Genomic DNA, 26,163 nt, shown 5'->3' with positions numbered 1-26,163 from the left:
TTTGAGTAGCACAAGTACAGATGATGATGATGGTTACTATTTTTAAGTTTATTTATTTTGAGAGAGAGAGAGAGAGACAGACAGACAGACAGACAGAATGAGTTGGGTAGGAGCAGAGAGAGGGATAGAGTGAATCCCAATCAGGCTCTGCACTATCAGCGGAGAGCCTGATGTGGGGCTCGAACTCACAAACCGTTAAGATCATGACCTGAGCCAAGATCAAGAGTCTGACTCTTAACCGACTGAGCCACCCAGGCACCCCATGTATAGATTATTCTTGATCAGATTCTACAGTCATGGGAATATCATATGTCATGAGAAACAGAAATATCAGTTTGTCAGTGACTCCACATAACCAGAACAGTATATAATGTAAAGTTATGAAATAAATGATTTTTAAAGTTGAAAACTTTAAGACAAGTAAGAGAAGAGTGGATTGTTGCTTATTGTGTTCTTTGCATCTAAAATATTGAAAACATTTCTCCTTTCTAACCCTAATGGAAGCCTAATGAGAGGTTAGTGTAGACAGCATGTAGTTTCTGCACCCAATTCCACCATGTGGGTGTGGGTGTGGGGGGATTGCTTCCACACCAACAAGCAATTCTCTGGATATCGCAGGACTTTTTACCTCAATACCTTGGGTTCATTGTTTCCCTGCCTCGAAGAATGAAGAGGTGGACACAAAATGAGCAGCAGGCCAAAGTTTATTAGAGTAGAAGATCAGAAAGGAGAATAGTAGGAAAGCTCTCTTTACACAGAGGGAACATTCGAAAGTGAACGCCTGTGACAATAGGCAAGGGACTTTGTTTTGTAAGGTTCTGGTCAGCCCTTCCTTCTCTCCCTCTTGTTTCTTCATAGGTCCTACCCTTATTGGCTTCATAACTCTAGATGCTGGGTTGTTCATTCCTGACTGGCTGATTTCCATTGTATGAGGGATGGTCTATGGCCATATCATTCTTTGTGGGTCATACATCTTATGGTCTAGTACTTATTTTTAGTTAGGTCTTAGTGAAATTCCTGAGGGAAACCTGAAGGGAGTAGGTGGGGTCTGTTACATTCTGTTACATTCTTAAAAAGAACCTTATGCCAGAGGGAGTTTGCTGTGTTAGACACTCCCAGCATTACTCCAAAACATGTTTTTCCTCACCCAGGGACCTCAGATCCTATCCTTTCCCTCTCTGCCTATTTTATCCTATCTTTTTCTATCATATGGACACCAGCTGGGTGTCCTACAATTCACCTCAGTTCTTAAGCTATTTGCCTAGAGATAGCATCAGATTCCACAGGCCAAGCACTCAGTCCCACAAGACTGCCCTCCACTTTAGATGCGAATATCAAGCTCAGGTTGTTACCCCTGTACTTCTGACCAAATGGTCATAAATTGGACCCTCTCCTTAGGTTTGATTAATCTGCTACAACGACTCACAGAACTTAGCAAGCCAGTGTACTCATGAGATTACTGGTTTTTAAAAAGTATATTACAGGATGCAAGTCAACAGCTAGATGAAGAGATGCACACATAGGGTGAGGTCCAGAACAAAAGAGCTTCTGTCCTCGTTGGAGTATGAGGCTTAACATAGTGACAAGAGGAGGTCTTCTGACTTCTTAACCCGGAAGCTCTCCAACCCCCCCACGCCCCTTTGAGGTTTTTATGGAGACTTCATTACGTGGGCACAATTGATTAAATCATTTCCACTGGAGATCAGTTTAACATCCAGCCTCTCTCCACTCCACGGAAATTAACAGGGTGGGACTGAAAATTCCAACCTCTATTCATGATTGGTTTCCCTGGTTTACAAAGGCACCTTACTAACATAAACCCAGTTATTGTGGAAAGGAGTTTGTTATGAATAACAAGACACCATGTCACCTTTATGGCTCTGAGACGATTTCAGGAACTGAGGACAAGAGACCAATGATTGTAACAAAAGATGCTCCTAGGACTCTTAGGAAATTCTAAGGGTTTGGTTGCTGGGAGCCAGGAACCATGGACAAAAACCAAATATATATGAGATACATATTTTGGTCAACTGAATGACCAAATGGACTAAAACCTTGGTTTGCAAGTGTAATTAATTCCAGAAACATGCTTATAATCCAAAGCACTTGTATATCAAAGTGAATTTCAGGAACCATGTGACATTTAGCATCACATACTACTCGTATTGCAAGACATTGCTCATTTATCATGTTAAAATGATGTATTAGCAATGTTAGCTCGTCTTGTAGAATACTCACAGTGTAGCAGTATTCTCGCACAGAGACTCATGACACCAAGGCTTTCTTTCCAGGAAGCAATTTTATTCGTGCCAGCACAGCTCGGTTGGGTTAGTACCCGAATAACTATGCCCTGAAAGCCACGTGGCATAGTTTTTTTATACATTTTCTATTTCTTTGTCTCCCATATATGGTAACACGAGCAAACATGCCATCTGATTAAGTGGTCTCATGTTACAAGGTCATAAGGGATGTTGTCATGTATGTGAATAGCCAAGTTACCTTAGGTTTCTTTTTTTTCCCCCCTCACTTTAGGGAGGGGACCTTACCACAGCAGAACAAGTTATTCACAATCCAAAGTTTTAATGTGTGTGTGTGTGTGTGTGTGTGTGTGTGTGTGTGTGTGTGTGTATATATATATATATATATTTTATAAATCACAATATCACAGCATAGTAGAAACTGGGTCTTTGAGGTCAGACAAACTTGGTGTACAAATTCTGTTTCTGCCATTGGCTGACTATAATTGTAGGTGAGTTATCACTAGGAATCTCATGTTTTCATATGTAAAAATGGGAATAAAGGATTACCTCACAGATCACTTTTTTAAGGTGATGAATAAATATGAGATGTCATATAATAACGTGGTATCTAGAAGTTGCTCACCAATGTTAGTTCCTTTCCCCTTGCTTCTGTATGATTCAAATGAGTTTTCTATTAACATTTTAGTAATGATATAATCATTTATATTGTGGTTTGGGATTAAAGGGAAGACAGAAGTCCAAAGAGTTGGAATTGGCTTTTGGCCATCTTTTCTCTGAAGAACAAATAAAGATTTATAAGGGGAGTCTGAAATAGGGAGAGACTGATCATTGCTTTTGACAACCTCTTGGGACTAAGATAACAGGATTGGTATCCAGGAGCTGCTAGAAGAGGGAGCACTCTGGTACACCCCTTTAACTTTGGGTTTGGAGCCTCCATTAGCACTACAACTGATGGAAAATCTATGGAAGCCTAGATTTATTTCTATAGGTAATTTTGCAAATACAATACCCATAAAATAGTAAAAATTTAATTTATCTGATTGAGACTTGGAGATACAAGACACCCAAACATAAAAGAAAATAAAAACAGACTGTCCAGGGGTCAAGGTACTGGAGTTATCAGTGACTGATGGACATTATGGAATTTTTAAAAAATATAATTAAATTTAAAACTTAATGAATGGTTTTATGAACAGATTAGACACAGCTAAAGAGAGTAGGAATGAATTGGGTCATAGCTTACAGGAAATCATGCAGATCCAACCACAGAAAGACAAAAGTTTACAAAAATTAGAGGGTAAGAAGCATAGGTTTTATTACACTATCATGTTTTAATAAACATTGGAATTGGAATCCCAAAGGAAAGGAAAGAGAAATGGGTCAGAAGCGAAACTTGAAGGGATGGCTGAGAGTTTTTTATCAATTAAAACCCTTCAACAACTGTAGTGTGTGTGTGTGTGTGTGTGTGTGTGTGTGTGTGTGTGTGTTAAGCATGCATGTAACATTAATGAAAATTAACAAAAATTACTATACTCTGGGTCATAAAGTGATATTATCACCTAGCTTGATTTAGATTGGGTATATTAGTTACCTACTATTCTGTAATAAATTACACCAAAACTTAGTGGCCTAAAGTAACAAATATTTATTACCACATGGTAATATGGTAGGTCAAAAATCAGGGAATAGCTTAGTGGGGGGCCTCTAGCTCAGGGTCTCTTACAAGGCTGCAGTCAAGGTTTTGGTCAGGACTACAATCATATCAAGGTTTGACTGAGGGAAAAATCCACTTCCAAAGTCACTCGTGTACCTATTGCTGGGCCTCAGGTCTTCTCTGGATTTTGACCAGACATAAATACCTTACCATAAGGGCCTCTCCGTAGGACACTTCACACATGGCAGCCCATATCCTCAGAGCAAGCAACCAAGAGAATGAGAGAGGGTGCTCAAGACAGAACCCATCATCTTTTCTGAAATGTACTTTCAGACATGTCATCAGCTCTGTAGCATTCTATGCAATAGAAGGAAGTCCTTAAATCCAGCCCACACTCCAGGGGAAGCGATTGCACAAGGACATGATTACCAGGAAGTGGAGATCTTATAAAATGCCTAATACAGTCTTTCCTCTGGACCCCAAGTATTCTTTTCCCTCTAACCTATTAAAAAACACCTATATTCTCTCAAGGCCCACAAAAAGTCTCATCCCATTATAACCTCAGCTTAAACTTCAGAATACCATTATTTGAATCAGGTCCATATATGGATAGACTATGCCTCAGACATAGTTCTTTAAATATAACTCCTCAAGGAGAGTCCTCACTATTTGCAAATCTGTGAAACCAAGCAGCAAAGTTGTCTGTCCTCCCACATGGCCAACATGTAGTAGTGGGACAGGCATAGATATTCTTGTTCAAAAGTGGGGGAAGTTGGGGCCGTAAAGAAGTCATTGGTCCATAGCAGTTTTGAAATCTAGTTGGGGAAAATATTGGAAGCTTCTTGATTAGGTCTCAAACCTGGAAAAAAATTCTTCACGGCTTTTGATTCTATCCTTGAAATCATTCTTCCTTTTCATGAACTGTAGCACTTGTTTGCATCTGAGTAGGTGCCTCAGCCTGTTTCCTGCCGATAGAATTTGGTGGGTGGGGAGCAATGTCTCTTTTTATCTCACACTGTCTCTGATTCTACTGTACACATTACAACTAACATACATCTCTCAAAAGCTTTGTGGGCCCGCTTAGAATCTCTTTGTGGTTTGCTCCATTAAACAAAAGCCACACCTCCAAATCCCTTTCAGCTAAGACTGTAAGCTCTTTAGAACTTCTGCTCTTTAGTTGAAAGGATCTATGAGGTACCCCTCCAGTCTTTTTAAAGAGCCTTTTGTGTGACCAGATAGTACTCAGGGACATCAACTTTGATCTTTCTGAGGTCTTAACAGAAGGTTTTATGATATCACAGTCCGCTTCATCTCTAGACCATATTTTGCTGATGGTGCCCTGGATTTGAACTTAGCTTGAAAGCCATTTCTTAACTTTAGCATCATTTGTCATCTTGAAGGCCTGAGAATTTTCAAATTCTGGCTCCTTTGTAATTAACAGTCCTTCCCACAATTTATCTCTCTCCTTTTGCATTTAAGCAGCAAAAAGAAACCATTTGGTACCTTCAACAACTTGCTTGGAAATCTCCTTAGTTCATTTGACATATGTTCCACTTTCCATGTTACTGCAGGTGATAATGTTGCAAACCTTTCCACCACTATATAACTAGGATCTCCCTTCCTGCAGTTTCCAAAAATATGTATGTCATTTCCTTGTAAGTCCTCACTCACGGTGTCCTCGAAATCTAGAGTGCTACCAACAGTCTGTTCAAGGAAATTTATGCTTCTTTAACATGTTACTAAAAATCCTTCCAGCTTCCACCAACTGTCTGGTTCCAAAGTTACTCCCAAATTTTAAGGTATTTTTTTTAATGGCAGCATCCCATTTCCAGATACCAAAATATGTATTATTTAGCTATTGCTACATAGCAAATTACCCCAAAACTCAGTGTCTTTGATCAACAAACATTTATTATTTCATAGTTTCTGTGGGTCAGGGGTCCTGGGTGGCTAAGCAGGATGGTTCTGGCTCAGAGAATCTCACGAGGCTGTAGGTAAGATATTTCCTAAGGCTGCAGTCATCTCAAGTCTCAGCTGGGGCTAGAGAATCCACTTCCTAGCTCACTTGTGTGTCTACCTCAGATCTGCTTCCAGACTCACTTACGAAGTTGCTGGCAGGCCTTAGTTCCTTGCCATGAGGATCTCTAGCCTGGGTAGGCTGCCTGGGTGTCAATATGATATGGCAGCTGCTAATGATAGAGAGTAAGAAAGAGAGAGGCAGAGAGAGAACCAGAGGATGGGAGAAGGTGGCCAAGATGGAATCCACGGTCTTTTTGCCACCTAATCTCAGATGAGATAACCCATCACCTTTACTGCCTTCTATTTACAGGAAACGGTCCTTAAATTATCGAGGTGTGGCATTATACCAGGGCGTGGGTTCCAGGAGGTAGAGGTCATGAAAAGCTATCCTCACATTGGCCTACCACTCTAGAATATGCTCTGGTCACAAATGGCCCCACATATCATTGGGAATGCGTCTGGCTCTTCTCCACGTCTTCATCGTATGACTCAGGCTGGCACAGCTGCCTCTGTTTGGGACACTATCTTTTGGCAGAGGGGAAAGGGATCTCAGAAATACCTCACATCACTTCCACTTACATTTGGTTGGACAGAGCAGGTTATATGGCTCCAAATATTCATCAGTAGTAGCAGGATTACAATTCCACTGCAGAGAGGAGCCTCAGAGGAAGGGCCAAAAGCATGTTCCGAGCAACAATGCAGGCTTCCACAGCAAGCCTCAGCAAGCCTCAGAGATTTCAAGGGACTGAAATTCATGCAGCATATGTTTTTGACCACACAGCAATTACAATAGAAAGCAACAACAACCACACACACCCCCAAAGTCCTCTCAAGTTGCAAGCAAAACGACAAAATAATCTATGTATCAAAGCAAGGAATCACAATGAAAATTAGGTAATGAATAACAATTACTGTACATATAAAACCTGTGGGATATAACTAAAGTCACACTTAGAAAGTTATAGCAGGAAGAGGGGCGTCTGGGTGGCTCAGTTGGTCAAGTGTCCGACTTCAGCTCGGGTCATGATCTCATGGTTCATGAGTTCCAACCTCATGTCGGGCTCTGTGTTGTCAACACAGACCCTGCTTCAGATCCTCTTTCCCCCTCTCTCTGTACCTCTCCCCCACTTGTGCTCTCTCTCTCTCTCTGAAAAATAAATAACCATGAAAGAAAGAAAGTTATAGCAGTAAGAGCCTATTTTATAGAAGAAGGCAGAAAAATACACGAACTAAACTTTGAAGCCAAACATTTGAGAAAGAATAACAAATTAAACTCAAAGTGGAAGAAAGAAACAAGCTGAAAATATAAAGAAGAAACTATAAATAGCATACATAGGGTAATTCATAATCGAAGTAATAATCTATAACAATAGATCATTAATTGAATAGGGTTGGAAGTCTAAAAACACCTGTAAAACAGATCTAGAAAAAAAGTGGGAAGTCACAATTAAACATAGGAATGCCAAAGAATGCCCAGGAAAAATCCTACAGTCATTAAAAATGTCATAGCAGAAGATTATAAACAAGTTTGTTTCAATAAACTTGAAAGTTTTTGTGAAATGGTTAAATTTTTAGGCAAGTACAAAGCAGAAATATAAAACCTTAATGATTCTTTCACTTTTAAAGGAATTGAAAAGTAATTATAAACCTTCCCATAAATAAAACTCCAGATCCAAATGGCTTAAGAGCGCATTTTACCAGTATTTGAGAAATAAATATTAACAATATTTCAGAAATTCTTACAGAGAATAGACAGAAAAGAGAGAACACTCCAGAATTAATTTCAAGATGCCAATGTAACCTTGATATCAAATTTGGCAAGGACACTATGAGAGAGGGAAATTACAGGTCTTTCTTACTCGGAGATGTAAAACTTCTAAACAGAATAATATCAAATCTAATCCTGCAAATTATAAAAGATATAATCCGTTATGACAAATTAGATATATTACAGGAATGTGAAGTTGATTTACCATTTGAAAATCAATCAATGTAATTCATCATATTAGCAGCATAAAGGAGAAAAGTCAGATGATCATCTGCAGTGATGCAGACATTTGAAAATAAAATTTGACATGCATTTATAATTTTACGAAAACTCAGCAAACTGGCAATAGAATAAAACTTTCTTAACTTGAAAAGGATCTATAAAAAGCCTACAGCAAACACCATATTTAGGATGAAATGTGAAAGCTTTCCCTTTGAGATCAGAAAATGACAAGAGTTTTGCTGTCACTATTTCCATTCAGTTTTTACTTGATGTACTCAAATAGTAGAGTAGGGTAAGAGAAATAAAAAGTCTAATAATTGGAAAGGAATAATTTTTTTAAAAAGCCACAATGATATGCTATAAATATGATTGCATATGTAGGGATTTTAAAAGAATCTGTAGCTTAATTCTACGTCATTAGTTCAGCACAAAGGCTGACCAGTGTATCTCAGTCAATCCAGGCTGCTATAACAAAATACCATAGGGTGGTATTAAACAACAGACATTTATTTCTCACAGTTCTGGAGGCTGGGATGTTCAAGATCAAAGTGCTAGCAGTCTTGGTTCTTGGCAAAGTCTCTCTTCCTGACTTGTATACAGCTGCCTTCTGTCTGTGTGCTCACATGGCCTGTCTTTCTTTGGCATGGGCTCAAAGAGACAGAAAAAGAGAGACAGAGAGAGAGAGAAACAGAAACAGAGAGACAGAGAGACAGAGACAGAGAAACAGAGAGACAGAGACAGAGAGACAGAGAGATGGAGACAAAAAGAGAGACAGACAGAAAAAGAGAGGAGGGAGGAAAGGAGAACGGGGGAAAGATAAATCTAGTCCTTTTAATGTTCTTATAAGGCCACTATCCCTGTCACGAAGGTCCCACCCTCGTGACTTCCTCTCAATCTATTATCGCCCAAAGTTTTCACCTCCAAATATCAACACATTGGAAGTCAGGGCTTCAACACATAAATCTGAGGAGGGTACATTTAGTCTATAAAACATGCAAATACATAAATATATAGCATATTTTTATAATATAAAAATATTCATAAATAAATCGCAAAAGATCATCAGAGAATTAAAATGAAGAAGATACCATTTGGAATGTTCATTATACCTAAAAATTCATCTAATGAACTATGTCCAAGGACTCTACACAATAAAAGAATACAACCTTATGAAGAGAAATCAAAGAAGATGTAAATGAATGAGGGGCTACATCAAGTTTGTGGATCGTAAGGCCCAATTTCATAAATATGCCAGCTGTTTCCAGATTGGTCTAGAGTTTCAAGCGATTGCAATAAAAATCAACTTCCTTTTTGTTTTTTTAACAGATGATAGAAGTTTACTGTTTAGCCACAGAATCTTTGGAGAATACACAATGGTTTGCTTAGAATCCTGTAATAATAACTTATGTTACATAACTTATACTATGTGTTCCTGAATTAACTCATAATTATAATAAAATTAAGATACTACCAAAAATAATACACTATTTTACCTCAAAGTTACACATTTTCAGTATTTTTAACTTTATTTATTTATTTATTTATTTATTTAATAAGAAATTTATTGTCAAATTGGTTTCCATACAACACCCAGTGCTCATCCCAACAGGTGCCCTCCTCAATGCCCATCACCCACTTTCCCCTCCTTCCCACCCCCCATCAACCCTCAATTTATTCTCAGTTTTTAAGTCTCTTATGGTTTGCCTTCTTCCCTCTCTGTAACTTTTTTTCCCCCTTCCCCTCCTCCATGGTCTTCTGTTAAGTTTCTCAGGATCCACATAAGAGTGAAAACATATGGTATCTGTTTCTCTGTATGACTTATTTCACTTAGCATAACACTCTCCAGTTCCATCCACGTTGCTACAAAAGGTCATATTTCATTCTTTCTCATTGCCAAGTAGTATTCCATTGTATATAAGCCACAATTTCTTTATCCATTTATTAGTAGATGGACATTTAGGCTCTTTCCATAATTTGGCTCTTGTTGAAAGTGCTGCTATAAACATTGGGGTACAAGTGCCCCTATGCATCAGCACTCCTGTATCCCTTGGGTAAATTCCTAGCAGTGCTATTGCTGGGTCATAGGGTAGGTCTATTTTTAATTTTTTGAGGAACCTCTACACTGTTTTCCAGAGTGGCTGCACCAGTTTGCATTCCCACCAACAGTGCAAGAGGGTTCCCGTTTCTCCACATCCTCTCCAGCATTTACAGTCTCCTGATTTGTTCATTTTAGCTACTCTGACTGGTGTGAGGTGATATCTGAGTGTGGTTTTGACTTGTATTTCCCTGATGAGGAGTGACGTTGTGCATCTTTTCATGTGCCTGTTGGCCATTTGGATGTCTTCTTTAGAGAAGTGTCTATACATGTCTTCTGCCCATTTCTTCACTGGATTATTTGTTTTTTGGGTGTGGAGTTTGGTGAGCTCTTTATAGATTTTGGATACTAGCGCTTTGTCCGATATGTCATTTGCAAATATCTTTTCCCATTCCGTTGGTTGCCTTTTAGTTTTGCTGATTGTTTCCTTTGCAGTGCAGAAGCTTTTTATCTTCGTGAGGTCCCAATGGTTCATTTTTGCTTTTAATTCCCTTGCCTTTGGAGATGTGTCAAATAAGAAATTGCTGCAGCTGAGGTCAGAGAAGTTTTTCCTTGCTTTCTCCTCTAGGGTTTTGTTGGTTTCCTGTCTCACATTCAGGTCCTTCATTCATCAGCTTCCGTTTTGTGGAACCTTATTGTTTTATTTTACAATTGCCGTTCTTGTATATGTATATACAGGAATGCTTTTAACAGTATTATGCATATTGAACATTATCTCAAACAGTAAAACAATCCTCATTGCTGCCATCCATAAAAAGGATAAGCAGTGTATATTTATGGTGGCATAATATACATCACTGGAAAATGAACAAAATTGGAGCTGACAGCAAAAGCATGGACGAACCTCACATGCATAGTGTTAAGCAAAACACATTCCAAAGCAGGGGAAACTGAACCACAGTGTTTAGGATGATGCACGCTCCTATGGTACAAGTACAAAGAAAAAGTTGTGATTCCCATGCTAGTCGGGGTAGTGGTCTCCTTTGATGAGGGAAAGGAGGGGGCTTCTGAGGATATTTCTTTATCAGCCTCTTTTACATTTATTTAAATTTATTAAATTTTTCATTTTTGTTCATTGAACCCCAGTGCATGGAGCTGACTTCATAGTTCCTCTTCTACACTTATCACATCCCCCATTAGAGAAAATGGAAACCAGGAAGAAAGAAGTTGGCACGATTATTAACGTTAGAAGCTGGTCGTAATTTCACGGCGGTCCCCACCCAGTTTGAAAGTGACTTGGGCCCTTGAGCCTTCCTGTGGCCTGTTGCCTGGTCAGCATCCCTGCTATGGTCATGACCAGGCTATTATTCTCCAAATAGCCTGATAGGTGAGAGAGCTGATAGATCCCTGCATTTGATCGCCAAATGAAAACATAGCTGGTGGATAAGAAAGTAAATATTTTCTTTTCAATGCTTTTTATTTATTTTTGGGACAGAGAGAGACAGAGCATGAATGGGGGAGGGGCAGAGAGAGAGGGAGACACAGAATCGGAAACAGGCTCCAGGCTCCGAGCCATCAGCCCAGAGCCTGATGTGGGGCTCGAACTCCGGGACCGCGAGATCGTGACCTGGCTGAAGTCGGACGCTTAACCGACTGCGACACCCAGGCGCCCCGAAAGTAAATATTTTCTGTTCAACCACCTGGTAATATCACATGGCTATAAAGTAAGGTCTACAAATTCCCAATTGATAACTTCACATCCCAAGTTGAGATTTGAAGGCCTAATTTCAAGTTTTTAAATTAGGGTCCTCACGCATTCTTAGAAATCATGTGTGAGACTTGTTATTTTGTACAATAAAGACACGTGTGCTTTGCAGACTGTGACAAAATAATTTGTCCCCATTGAATAATTCTTTTTTCACTGACTAGTCTCATTGTTTTTTTTTTTTTTTTTTTTTTTTTTTTTTAAAGATTGTACTAGATCATCAGTCAATAAGCACTATGCTGTTGGTAAGATGAAAGTCTGATCCTGGATGCTATATTGAAGAGGAAGCAGGCAAGATTATCTCTACACTTTCAAGCAGTCCAGAGTCAAGGAAACATAAGAAATACAGATGCAGCTAGATTATAGAGCAGACTGTGATATTTCTAAAACCCCACTTGAAAATAACCAAAGTACTATCAGTGTTCACCCATATGGTTGGAGAAGCTTAGCAAGTGTTTGTGGACCAGGTGACTGGTGAACTCAACACTGAAAAGTGGGGAGAATGGCAAGCCACGCAAGCAGAGGAATGCTGTGGCATGGCCGCTGAGCTCTTCTCAGTGCCACGATTGTGTGATTCTGTGACTCTGTGATGGGGCATTTTCCTTAATGATAGCCTGCACGTGACACCTTCGCTTACATAGTACAAATACATGAGCTTTCTCTATAGGAACAAGTTGCCACCACTAATGTCACATGAAACTGGTTTAATCCAATATTTCAAATGAGTATTTGCAACCCTCTGACAGGTGCTGTCATGCTCTAACACCTCTTTTTTTGTTGTTGTTATGGCACTCTAATAGACAAAAGTGGTATCACATTAACGTGATATGAAATGACAGAGAGTTGAGAATGTAATACACTGGTCCCTCGATCTGTTTTCATCAAAACTGAGTACTGAAAAAACTGCCAAGATAGACATGAAGCCTCTCCAGTGCCCGCCATGTGGAGGGAAGGTGCGGGCGGCCGAGCACGGGGATGCCTTCACCTGTCCTACTGGATCCTACTGCAGGGTGAGGTGTTCTGTCCCTGACCCACCTGCTGCTGGAGCTGATATGCTGGGAGACGACTAGGCCTGCAGGGAAGCAGCCAGGACACAGAAAGAATGGTCCCCTGGCTGGCTTCCAAGGGTGATTCCAATGGGATTGATTATTTGTGCCCAAACAATGGAAAGAGGCCTGGGCTGGGAGTTGGCCGCCTAGAATACTAGTATTTCTTTTTCTGTAGTCGCTGGTTGCTTTACTTTTCTTGGTCTCTGCTTCCTCCTATGTAAAATAAAGGATTTGGGTTAGAAAAAAATCAGTGATTGCAATTTCAAATATGTAAGAATCCAGGCAGGTAATGGAATGTGTTAAGCAAGCCTGGTGTAAATGTTGGGGGTGAGGGGGGAGCTCGAGCCTGAGGCAAGCTGGAGACACGTGAGCTCTTAAGAGAATTCACATTTGTAGTTAACGCGGTATTGGCTTTAGCAAATGGACATCTAGCTTGGAAACCCCTGTGTTAAATAAACTGCAATGTTTCTTTCTACTTTGAAGTATAGATTCAAGGCATTTGATAATTACCTGGCATCTCTATTTCACTGTGGCTATGTAAATATGGTGTCTGAATTAGGATTACATTTGGCTGCAAGTAGGAAAAAAAACGCAAAGAATAATGACTTCCATAAAATGTATTTGTCACAGTCGTCAAAGTCAGCGGACACATTGGACAGGTGTAGCAGTTTGGTTCCACAACACCCTCAGGGACCTAAGTTCTTTCCAGCCATTCCCGATGTGTGACCCTTGGCCCCATACTCTTTATTCTAGGCTTGCGATGGAGAAAGGGATGAAGAAGCAGGAACAAAAGGATGTTTATTTTATTTTATTTTTTTATGTTTTGTTTATTTTGAGAGAGAGCGAGCCAGAGAACAAGAGAGCAGGGGAGGGGCAGAGGGAGAGGGAGAGCGAGAATCCCTAGCAGTCCTTATGCTAAACATGGAGCCTGATGCAGGGCTCAATCTCATGATGTGGAGATCAAGACCTGAGCTGATAGCAAGAGTTGGTCACTTAACTGAAGTGCTCCAAAGTGCTGTTTCTTTTTTTTTTTTTTTTTAATTTTTTTTTTCAACGTTTATTTATTTTTGGGACAGAGAGAGACAGAGCATGAACGGGGGAGGGGCAGAGAGAGAGGGAGACACAGAATCGGAAACAGGCTCCAGGCTCCGAGCCATCAGCCCAGAACCCGACGCGGGGCTCGAACTCACGGACCGCGAGATCGTGACCTGGCTGAAGTCGGACGCTTAACCGACTGCGCCACCCAGGCGCCCCAAAGTGCTGTTTCTTAAATTGGCCCCAGAAACTATCTCATGACACTTCCTCTCATTGAAGAGGACTTAGTCACCTAGTTCTTTTTTTTTTTTTCAATATATGAAATTTATTGTCAAATTGGTTTCCATACAACACCCAGTGCTCATCCCAAAAGGAGTCACCTAGTTTCAAAGGAGGTTGGGAAATGTAGTCTTTGCACTTAACAGGCATGTATTATTATGTACTGAATTGTGTCCCCCTTTCCCCCAAATTCATATATTGATGCCCTAACTCTAATGTGATGGTATTTGGAGCCTTTAGGGTGGCAATAAAGGGTTAATGAGGTCATAATAGTAGGGTCTGAGTCCAATAGGATTGGTGTCCTTATAAGAAAAAGAAGAGACACCAGAGCTCTCTCCCTCTCCATGCACACAGAAAAAAGACCACATGGGACACGGTCAGAAGATGGTCATGTGCTGGCCAGAAAGGCCACATAGAATTTTCTGGCACTTTAGGGGCATCTGGGTGGCTAAGTCAGTTAAGCGTCCAACTTTGACTCAGGTCATAATCTTGCAGTTCATGAGTTTGAGCCCCGTGTCAGGCTCTGCGCTGATATCTCAAAGCCTGGAGCCTTCTTTGGGTTCTGTGTCTCCCTCTCTCTCTTCTCCTCACATACTCATGCTTGGTCTCTCTCTCTCTCTCTCTCTGAAAGATAAATAAACATAAAAAAAAGAGAATTTTCTGGCACTTTGATCATAGACTGCTAGCTTCTAGAACAGTGAGAAAATGAATGTTTATTGGTTAAACCACCCAGTCTGTGGTATTTTATTATGGCAGCCTGAGCAGACTAATACAGGTACCTACCATCATTATGAAGTTGGAAAAAAAAATATGAGCAGTGGATTAGTCAGGGTTTGCTAGAGAAACAGAACCAATAGGAGATATATGGGTAGATAGATAGATAGATAGATAGATAGAGTGGATGGATAATAGCAGCTAACTAGCTAGCCAGATTTATTGTGAGGAGTTGGCTCATGCAATTTTGGAAGCTGAGAAGTTCCACGACCTTCCCTCTGCAAGCTGGAGACCCATAAAAGTCTGTCGTGTAATCCTAGTCCAAGTTCAAAGGCTAGAAAACCAGGTGAGCTGATGGCATGTATCTCGGTCCAAGATCAAGAGAGGACTCATGTCTCACCCTTCTACCCTAGAAACAAATGAAAAATAATATAATTCCATGTAACATTACGTTTAAAGACAAGTGGTAGGGCAAAAAGTGTTATTTGAATTTGGAGAAGGAAAAGTTCAGTGGGACAAGAGTAATATAAGAAATATCAAATATGAGATCTTAAATGGATGGTTGAATTTAGTGATATAGGAGACACAGAGCAACAGGTGTCACTTAAGTTAGGCTCTGTTCCACACCTTGAGAACTTTCCTTATTGACACACATTGAAGATCACCACAATGCTCTATTTCAATCCACTTTATCCAACCATGACATTGTGTGATCTCACTTGCTTCACGTAGAACACTGCACATAATAATTTGATAAGTTTTGCGAATATCAGAGACAGCTATATTGAAACCTGAGGTTGTAATCTTATTAATAGGTCAAACTCCAGTCTTCAAAGTGATACAAAGTGGGTTTTATCCCATTATCCTCACTGCGATATTACTGTCTTATCGGGAACTTGCATGTGCACATTTTCAAAAAGGTAGTACAAATATTAATAACAAAAATCTCAACGACTTCTCTTTGTCATCAACTTAATGGAATTACCTAGAATATTGTTTGCAGTGCAGGCTTTCTTAAAATGTTTGTTGAATCAAATTGAAGGAAAGAAACACTGGTAGGTATTAATAATCGTCATACTTGTGCAGACACAGATTTAGAGAGGTAGAAAAATACCTGGTACTAATGTCAATATAATACTTGGAGATTATGGGATTTAAGAGTTAGTTATCTTTATTTGTAAGATACCATATGTCTGCTTCATGATAATCTCTTTTCTTGTGAATAATACTGCAAGAGCAACCAAATACATTGTTTTTATTGAAACCTACATTTTCTTTAAATTTAAGAAAATTTAAATGCAGTATTATTGAAAAAAAGGAGATAATAAAAATTAAAGAATAGATTTGATAAGTTTATGATAGAAAAACCACTTTAAAAAATTTTTGGTCCGAAAATACTTTTTACTTTGAGAAATTTATATTAATTTAGCAAAATGGAAGCCAATTTGTACACTTTTGGATGAGAAGAAAGAATGCATAGTAAGACTTAAAAATACCATTGAACAAATTTATGTTCTTATGGTCTGGTGCGCATCTCAGGAAAAAGGAAGGATGCTAGAGAGACATTGATCAGTTTCTATACTGAAATGTGTGAATTGTGAATGGATCATTGTGGGTGGAAGTTCATTACATGAGTTCCCAGTACATAATTCATCCAATTCCCAAATCCAAAAGTAACTTTTGCTTATGTTTCCTCAGTTGGATGTATTTATTTATGACAGGATTAATTCTTTTTCTTTCAAAAATTATCCTCACTGAATACTTAATTTTGGTATATTAGTATTTAGACCATTTTAGATATTCACTTACATTGATTTTCTAATTGACCTTTCAGGAGTCATAACTTTTCTCTTATATATTTTCAAAAGATACAGTGTCAGGAGGGGGACAAAATGAAGGCAAAGGAACAAAACAGCTGTTTGAGCCTTTCCCAGTGAAGGAAACCACGGGGCCTTTGTATCACAAATGTAATATGTTTGCCAAACCTGATGGAGGGAAAGCTTTGAATGCATCCTAAGGCTGGAGTTCAACATTTCCTATTCTAGAATAAGTAAACATTTAGGAACCTGAATTGGAATAAATTCGGAGGTTAATTTTTCTTTGAAATCATTGCTTTAAGGGCATGCCTGTGGGGTATTGAAAGCACCAGAATCGTGTGGGTTTGTCAATAAAATCCAAGTTGGCTATTTGATGTCTTGTAGACAACCTAGTCATTTGAAAGAAAAATGATGTGGGGCGCCTGGGTGGCTCAGTCGGTTAAGCGTCCGACTTCAGCTCAGGTCATGATCTCATGGTCCGTGAGTTCGAGCCCCGCGTTGGGCTCTGTGCTGACCGCTCAGAGCCTGGAGCCTGTTTCAGATTCTGTGTCTCCCTCTCTTTCTGCCCCTCCTCTGTTCATGCTCTGTCTCTCTCTGTCTCAAAAATAAATAAATGTTAAAAAAAATTAAAAAAAAAAGAAAAAAGATGTTTCTTTCCATACCAAAACAAATGATCAATCAAATATTTCAGTTTTATGCTGACCCAGCATCAATCTGAATATCTTAGCAAATTTCGATTTCTCTGGGTTCACTTGCATTCTCAGCACGGAGGCTGATGATTCCTGATGTGCCTCATGTATTGATAAACAAGGATGTGGGGCCTGGTGATAATGGGAAAATTGAGAATGAATGAGATGAATCCTCGGTCCAAATCATGGGGGCAGATTTCTTAACTTCTGTTAACCTTCCTTCATCAGTAAAAAGACCACAGGTTGTTGTGAGTAAGCAAGATACAGGTGAATGCGATTTACAATTGTAATGACAGCAACAATAAGAACAGGGGACATTTATTGAATTTTTAGCCATGTACCAAACACAGAGCTGTGCCCGGTTGGAACTTTCACCTCTTCCCCTCATTGCTGACTGGGAAGAGGAGCCTGCGGAAGGAGGGCAGATTGGAGGAGTCCTCACAACTTGACCTGCGGTTGCTGATCCAGATACTCCCCTCTCCTAGGCTCAGGAGGGGGACATGGTGAGACCTGGCAGGCTGCAGTGAGAAGGGCAGACCCTGGAGTTAGCAGCTACACACTCAGACATTTCCTCCCCACCCCTGTCCATTTACTTTTATTTTAATAATACACTTTAGGTCAAATATCCCCCACTTACAAACAAGCCCATGTGCATATTTTACTTAATGCATATAAAAACCTGTGAGGCCAGTACTTACATAATTCCCATTTCAAAGACGAGAAAATTAAGGTTTATCGAAGCTACGTAAATTGCCTAAACTTACATTGCTACTGCTAGGCTGGGGATTCCGAAAGGCTCTGTGCTCTCCAAAAGCCCAGCACTTATCCGTGCCTCCATGCTTTCTCCCACTGAGGTTAATTTCTGATGGGCTGCACCACTGGAAATGGGAAGGAGGGTCAAAGTTATTTGGCCCAAGGCCAAGGGTGGCTCAAGACGTGGTTTTGAGTGCTGTGAATCCATTAAAGAGCTGGATTAATTAGAAATTGGAGCCACTTTCTCTGTGAGAATTTTCACTGGAATCTGGCAAGAACTGAAGCAAGCGTCTAAGCCCTAGACCCAAGTGGAGAGTAGGTCAAGAAAGACCTAGCTGAGCCTTTGAAATTGGCATCCTAAACCTGTTTGTACACTTAGTTTTTCATCCTGGTCTTTTCTCCAGGAACTGTGGTTCCTCTAAGCCTACAGCTAATCTTCTCTCTTTCCCCTGGGACTTCCAACATTATCAGTCCACAAAATTATCCACAGTTAACACAGCACTTAATTTCTCTGGATCTTGGTGGCCACAAGAAGCCCCAACCCTAAGCCCTGTTGATCAGCTCAAATATCCTGAGTTCAGTCCTACCTCAGTGTAACTTGAGACCAGCCATGCCCCTGGAACTCACTCCCTTTACCTCTGAAAAGACAGCAAATGAAGTCATTAGTAAGACCACTTTCTAACCTAAAATTTTGTGGTTCTTCTGTCATACACACAAACTTGTAAATTATAGTAAGTGAAGGTTTGATATATGATTTCTGGAAGGTTGCTGACCTCTAGTGTCAGCACAGATCTAGGAGGCAAATTCAATCCTCTATGTTAATTTCACATTCCTATTAAGGCTTCCCCTACGTCCCCTTCCCATTTTCCTTATAGAGGAGAAGAAAATGTAAAATGCTTCAAATTAAAGTTCTATTAACTAAAGCTTCATTTGCAGAATAAATATTTCTGCTGACATTTGACTGATTATATCAATTTTGAACTTCAAATTTTAATAAGGTATTACCAAGCCCAAGAATAAACAAGCTAATCAGGCCTTTTCCTATTTCCTCCTTTGTATTAAATGATAAGTGAATTTAAAGCTATGCTTTGTCTTATTAATATCTGCTAAATATGGATGAATTACTGAATATATATTTATTCTTAAACTCATTTGGAGGCAAATATTTACAAGGCTTTTCTGTTATAATCTGATTTTAATATCTCAACTGAAACTGATTTATAGCACGTGACTTCAAATGTGGTGTTAGTTAAAGAGGCCAAGAATTAATTAGCTGATTCTATCAGGGGTTTCTTGAAACTGATTTTGAAAGGGGAAAAAAAAACTCCTATTTTTTTTTTTTAGTCAAATTTTAATTGTAGGAATTTTCATGGCAAATATCAGAGTCCCATGTAAACAAATCTTTAATAATTTTGCATGTGCATATATTTGGTTTTACCATATTGTTAACTGAGTTAGAAATTCACTTGAATATTCTTTGCCATCAAGTGAACATCATTTCTAGCGTGCAGGTGGGCTTCTTCATTATTTATTCCAGAATTAGTTACTGAGGAAGTTAGTAAAATTTGTTTTCTGAAAATCTTTAAAACTTGCCGGGTATGAGACCTGGATGGGGTGAAAGTTGGCGAAAGCCAGTCATATGCCTTTCTGGTTATCAGCTAAGGAATGTCCTTCATCCACCCTTTTGTACTTAAACGGAACTCACATCCTGAAGATGCATTAAAGAGCATAGAAACCTCTTTATATCATGGGATTATGGTTATATTGTAGAGATAAAACAATCTCCTGCTAATGCAGCCAGGTATGTGATTAATAGGCAAACTTTAGTCACTGAGAAAGTGCCTACTGTGTGCGAGACAATAAATAGATCTCTGGCATTCTTACAGCGTCTTCCTTCCAGAGTTTTGTACTGCAAAGTTAATGCATAAATATGTCTTATATAACACACAACTAGAAGTGTATACATTACAAAATATTTAGAAGGATTGTTTAAAGATCAGCACACCTATTTTGGAAGAGAAGTATTTCAGATACTGGGCCCATTTGTGCCTCACTGTATTGGGGTCCTTCAGAGAAACAGAACCAGCTGATGCAATTGCAGGGGCTGCTAAGTCTGAGATGTGTCGGCAGCAGATTGCAAATCCCAGAGAAGTCAGTGCTGCAGTCTTGAGTTTGAAGCCTGGACGCAGATTCCTGCTTCTGCAGGGGACCTCGGTTTTTTTCTTAAGGCCTTCAACTCATTGTGTAAGGAGGGTACCCTACGTTATTTAGGGTGATCTGCCTTACCCAAAGTCTACTAATTTAAGTTGTAATCACATCTAAAAATACCTTGGCAGCATCATCTAGACTGGTGTTAGACCAAACAGCTGGACACTGTTGTGTAATTAAGTTGACACGTAAAATTAACCATTACACAATGTTACACAATTGGACATGGGCTCCATTTAATAGTTTATCTATAGGTCATTTGTTTTTCTCATATAGTCAACCACTTGGCCCAATGTGAGAAGAGTTGAAATGCTAAAATGATTGTATTATGTGAGGAAGTCATTCTTCTTGACTGATCAGTCACAGCCACAGTAACATCATCCTCTTGTTCAGGCCCAGGGACATGGAGGAGTCATTGTTTGTCTGTAGATTTCCTGGATCTCTTTTATCTTTTCTCTTAAAATGATGTCGTTGCCCTCAAATGATGAGTCCAGTTGGAGGTTGTGAGGGTTAGTTTTATGTGTCAACTTGGCTAGGCCACCGTGCTCAGATATTTGGTCAAATATTCTGGTTGTTTCTGTGAAAAAAAATTTTTTAAATGAGATTAAACTTGAATTGTTGGGCTTTGAGTAAAGCAGGTTACTCTCCATAATGTGGGTGGGCCTCATCCAATCAGTTGAAGGCCTGAACAAGACAAAGACTGACTTCCTTTCAGAAGAAAGAATTCTGACAGCTGACAGCTTTTATACTGGGACTGCAAATCTCCCTGAGTATTTAGTCTGATAGCCTACCGGGACCCTCCACAACCCTGTGAGCTAATTCCTTAAAACTCAGTGTGTGTGAGGTGTTGGGGCCTCCTGTTTTATAGCTGCATGGAGGGAGGGAGAGACCCCCAATTGTTGTTCGTGATACTCTCAAGTCTTAGGGCACTCTTACAGGGTAGTGAATTTTTAGGCGTTTGTGAGGACCAGCTCAGATGCCATGTGTGTGTGTGTGTGTGTGTGTGTGTGTGTGTGTGTGTGTATATATATATGTGTATACATATATATATATACACACACATTATATATAATATATATTATATATATTTTATATAAATATATATTTATATTATATATTATATATATTTTATATGTATAAAATTATATATATAATGTGTGTGTATATATATACACACACATTATATATAATATATTATATATATTTTATATTTTATATAAATATATATTTATATTATATATTATATATTTTATATTTTATATAAATATATTATATATTATATATTTTTATATGTATAAAAATATATATAATGTGTGTGTATATATATACACACATTATATATAATATAATATATTTTTTATATTTTATATAAATATGTATATTATATATTATATATATATTATATGTATAAAAATATATATTATATATTTTATATGTATAAAAATATATATTATATATATACTTTTATATATATTATATATATGTGTGTATATATGTGTATATATATATATATATATATATATATATATATATATCACCTCACAGAGCTAATGCTAGTGTTCCTGGAGGCTAAGGAGAAGAGTGCCATTTACAACATAGGCATTTGGGAAGGGTGGTTCCCTGAGGCAGCCCAGCTCAAGCTGAGCACCAGGGGCGGGCACCCAGTGCCCAAATTGTGCTAGCCATGATTTCTGCCAGTGACCACGCATGGCAAAAATACTCCTTACCAGATGCAGGTCTTCTCTGATGACTGACTTTGGTTCAAGGATGCCCACTGGCCTAGCTGAACCTTCTTAGAACCTCACTGCAGTCTAAGCCCTCCCTTCCTGTCTTCCGACTTCCCTTTCCTGCATGGCCGTACCTGCACTGTGGTCCTGCCAGTGATCCCAGCCTCCTCCTTTGCATTTCTGTCTCATGTGCTTTCTTCCCAGCACTTCTCTTGCAAGTCTAACCCCATCTTGGGGTCTGTTTTCAGAGAACTCAGTGTGTGTGAGATGTTGGGGCCTCCCGTTTTCTAGCTGTAGGGAGAGGGGGAGAGACCCTCATCAGGGTTCATGATAGAGTCTCCAGTGTGAGAAAAGTCTTATAGGTAGTTGGTTTGTAGGCATTTGTGAGGACCAGCTCAGATGGCCCAACAAGTGGAGAATTAACTTTAAGACTTCCCAATCTGATAAACTAGGATGCTGATAGAGCTTCTTGGAGCCATGGGCTTAATGTATTCTGTATGTTTTCTTTTTACCAGCTGGTAATCATTTGTTGTTTGTTTCTATACCAGCAGAAGCCTCCTTTCTTATGGCTGTTGGGGGGCTTTGAAGTAGTTTTGAGAAACCTTAAAAAGTTTTGTTGAGGAAGAGTTAATAATGCTATAAGCATCTTATACATGTCAGTGCAGATAGTTAATAGCAACTACTGTGTGCAGAGTTTCCTGTCTGTTTAGGAAGATGGATCAGTTTTGGTTTCTGACTTCATATAAGTGAGAAAATATGAAAAGCAAAGCAGATGTGATGATTACTACAAGAAAAGACAGCACAAAAGGAGACAGTATGGAAGAAAAAAGGAGGTAAAACACAGCCTTCTTGGAAAAGAAGGAAGTTTTTTTATTAAAAAAATATTTTAATGTTTTATTTATTTTTTGAGAGAGAGAGAGAGAGAGAGAGAGAGAGAGAGAGAGAGAGAGAGAACAGAGCGTGAGTGGGAGGGAGGGACAGAGAGAGAGGGAAACACAAAATTTGAAGCAGACTCCAGGCTCTGAGCTGTTATGACAGCACAGAGCCTAACGCGGAGCTCAAACTCACGGACAGGGAGATCATGACCTGAGCTGAAGTAGATGCTTAACCGACTGAGCCCCCCAGGTGCCCAGAAGTGTTCATTTATTGGTGTATAATTATTTTGAAGATATTTAAAACCACAGAAGAACTGAAAAGGTAATATAACCAACACATTTATGTCCCTCAGCTAGATTTCCCAACTCTTACCATCTTGTCTCCCTAGTTCTCTCCATAATTCTCTTTTTCTCTTTTGCCAAACCATCCAAGAGTGGCTAGCAAAAATGACAGGTCACCCCAATGTATCAGAATTTCCCTACACAACCACTTCACCATGACCACATGCAAGAAAATAGTAACATAAAACATGATCTAACACCCAGTCCATCCTCAAATTTCTCAGTTGTCCTCAAATATCCTTATAACTTTATTTGTATTGGTTTTGGGATTCAGAGTCTATTTCAGACTTACCTATTAACATTTGACTGTTGGAGTTTTAAAAATTTGTCTGCATCTAGAATATACCTGTACCTTCCACCCTGTGTTCTTCCATACATGGAAGGCTTTAAAATGTCCTGCAGGGCATCCCGCATTCAAGATCCAGCCACCTCTTTCCTCATTATTAGAGACCACCATTCATGTGCTTTGGGGAAGTACTACACCACATCAGGATGCAGAATGCAGGATGCTTGTGATGTCTGGCTGCCTCAGGATTGACAATGCTCACCAGGTGCCGTCTCTTGCCCAGATGCCTCCATCTCTCCCTTGCAAAAAGTCACTTCCCCCTTTTTAATTAGTAGCTAATTGGAGGAGTAATATTAATTCATATTCTAATTCGTAGTTTGCAAAACTCTGATGTTTCTTGGGGAGTGATGTATAGGGAAGAGTTTTCTGGTAATATTTTACATAACTTTCCCAGTTTCACAGGGGCCCTTTGCCACATGTGGTAAAGACACTTGGGAAGTTAGGCCTGGGAGGGACCCAGTGATGACCTGGTTTAACTCCATTTTTCTTTTCTTCCTTTCTTTCTTTTTCTCTTTCTTTCTTTCTTTCTTTCTTTCTTTCTTTCTTTCTTTCTTTCTTTCGTTTCTTCCTTTTCTTCCTCTTATTTCTTTCCTTCCTTTTCTTTCTTTCTTTCTTTCTTTCTTTCTTTCTTTCTTTCTTTCTCTTTCTTTCTTTCCTTCCTTCCTTCCTTCCTTCCTTCCTTCCTTCCTTCCTTTTCTTTCTTTCTTTCTTTCCTTTTCTTTCTTTCTTTCCTTTTCTTTCTTTCTTTCTTTCTTTCTTTCTTTCTTTCTTTCTTTCTGTCTTGCTTTCCTTCTTTCTTTCTTTCCTTCCTTCCTTTTCTTCTTCTCCTCCTTCTCCTTCTCCTCCTCCTCCTCCTCTTTCTCCTCCTCCTCCTCCTTCCCCTCCTCCTGCTTCTTCTTCTTCTCCTTCCTCTTCTTCTTCCCCTAACAGAAGAGGAGCCAAGCTCATCTCAGTGCAGTTGTAAGAACCATAATCCAGAGCCCCTGATTTCTGCCTAATTTTCTATTATTTTCTTAAAAAAAAGTTTTGATGTTTATTTGTTTTGAGAGAGAGGCAGGTAGAGAGAAAGACAGAACTCATAAGGGCAAGAATGAGGGCCCGGCAGAGAGAGAGGAGAGAAAGAATCCCAAGCAGGCTCTGTGCTGACAGTGGGGCTCAAACTCACAAACTGTGAGATTGTGACCTGAGCCAAAATCAAGCATCAGATGCTTAACCGTAGGAGCCACCAAGGTACCCCCTTTATATTGTTTTCAAAACATGTTTACTGAGTCCTTCAGGAGCAAAGAGCAAAATCTTAGACAATCAAAGGAAGATTGGAGAGTGACATAGAAGAGGACTAGTGTACTATTCTTGGGGATGTGAATTAGGGACAATAATGCCAGGATGTATGCCTACTCTGAATTAAATGAATAAATGTAATGTGAGCCATATCTATAGCTTTGCCTTTTCCTGTAACCACTGAAAGAAAGAAGAAAGAAACAGAATGAATTACATTTAATAATACATTTTATTTAAGCCATATCTCAAAATCATTTCAGTCATTTAATTAATATTTAAAAAATGATTTATGAGTTATTTTTCATTCTCTTTTTTTAAATCTGTGTGCTTTCTATATTTACAAAACATCTCAGTTCAGATTAGCCACACTTCAAATACTCACAAAAGCGTCATTTGGCTAGTGGCTACCATGTCAAACAGTATCACTCTAGAACAGCAAGGAAATATAAAGTCGAATTTCCTACTACCTACTTTGAATATTTCCAAAGTCTATTTAATATTATACATTTATCCAAAAGTAGGCCATCAGACTAACTGCAACGACAATCATGTCAATAAATGAGTAAAGTTAATAATCAAGGCCAGCTACAGAGCTGAGAATGGGTTTAATGCTGTGTGATCACTGCCTTGAATTTCTTAAAATTTTATTTGTGAGTTTGTGTTTTGTAAGTGACGTCTGGTGGGACTATGAGGTATATTCCCGCAATTTACCACCTGCCTTCCCACTAGACGTAGGCTACCTGTACCTGACCCACGCAGAGTTGCCCACACTCACCTGGTGAGTATCGTCATACCAGAGGCATCACAACATCGCCTAACAGTCAAAAAATACCATCATAGGTCAATAGACATACTGTGGAAGAAAAGAGAGCCTTCTTTCCTGATTTTGAAGCAGGGCTTCGCATTTTCATTTTGTAGTGGGTCCTCCACATTATGTAGCTGATCGTATCTGTTTTTGTCCCTATCACTATTAACTTTTTGGAGCCCTTAAAATTGCTGCTCTTTTGAAAAACAAAGTTGGGAGAAAATTCTTTCTTAGTAAAAGAAAAGCTCTTAGAAAAGATGTGGGGGTGCCTGGGTGGCCAGTCAGTTGAGCATCTGGCTCTTGGTTTCGGCTCAAGTCATTATCTCACAATTTGTGAGTTCGAGCTCCACATTGGGCTCTGCACTGACAGATGGAGCCTGCCTGGAATTCTCTTTCTCTCTCTCTCTGCTCCTCCCCTTCTCAATTTCTCTCTCTCTCTCTCTCTCTCTCTCTCTCTCTCTCCTCTCTCTCAAAATAAATAAATAACCTAAAAAAGAAAAGATGTGATATATGGGTAATGTA

The sequence above is a fragment of the Felis catus genome, chromosome A3, assembly GCF_018350175.1.
Source record: "Felis catus isolate Fca126 chromosome A3, F.catus_Fca126_mat1.0, whole genome shotgun sequence".
NCBI classification, from domain to species: Eukaryota; Metazoa; Chordata; class Mammalia; order Carnivora; family Felidae; genus Felis; species Felis catus.
Note: the sequence above shows the minus strand (reverse complement) of the source record.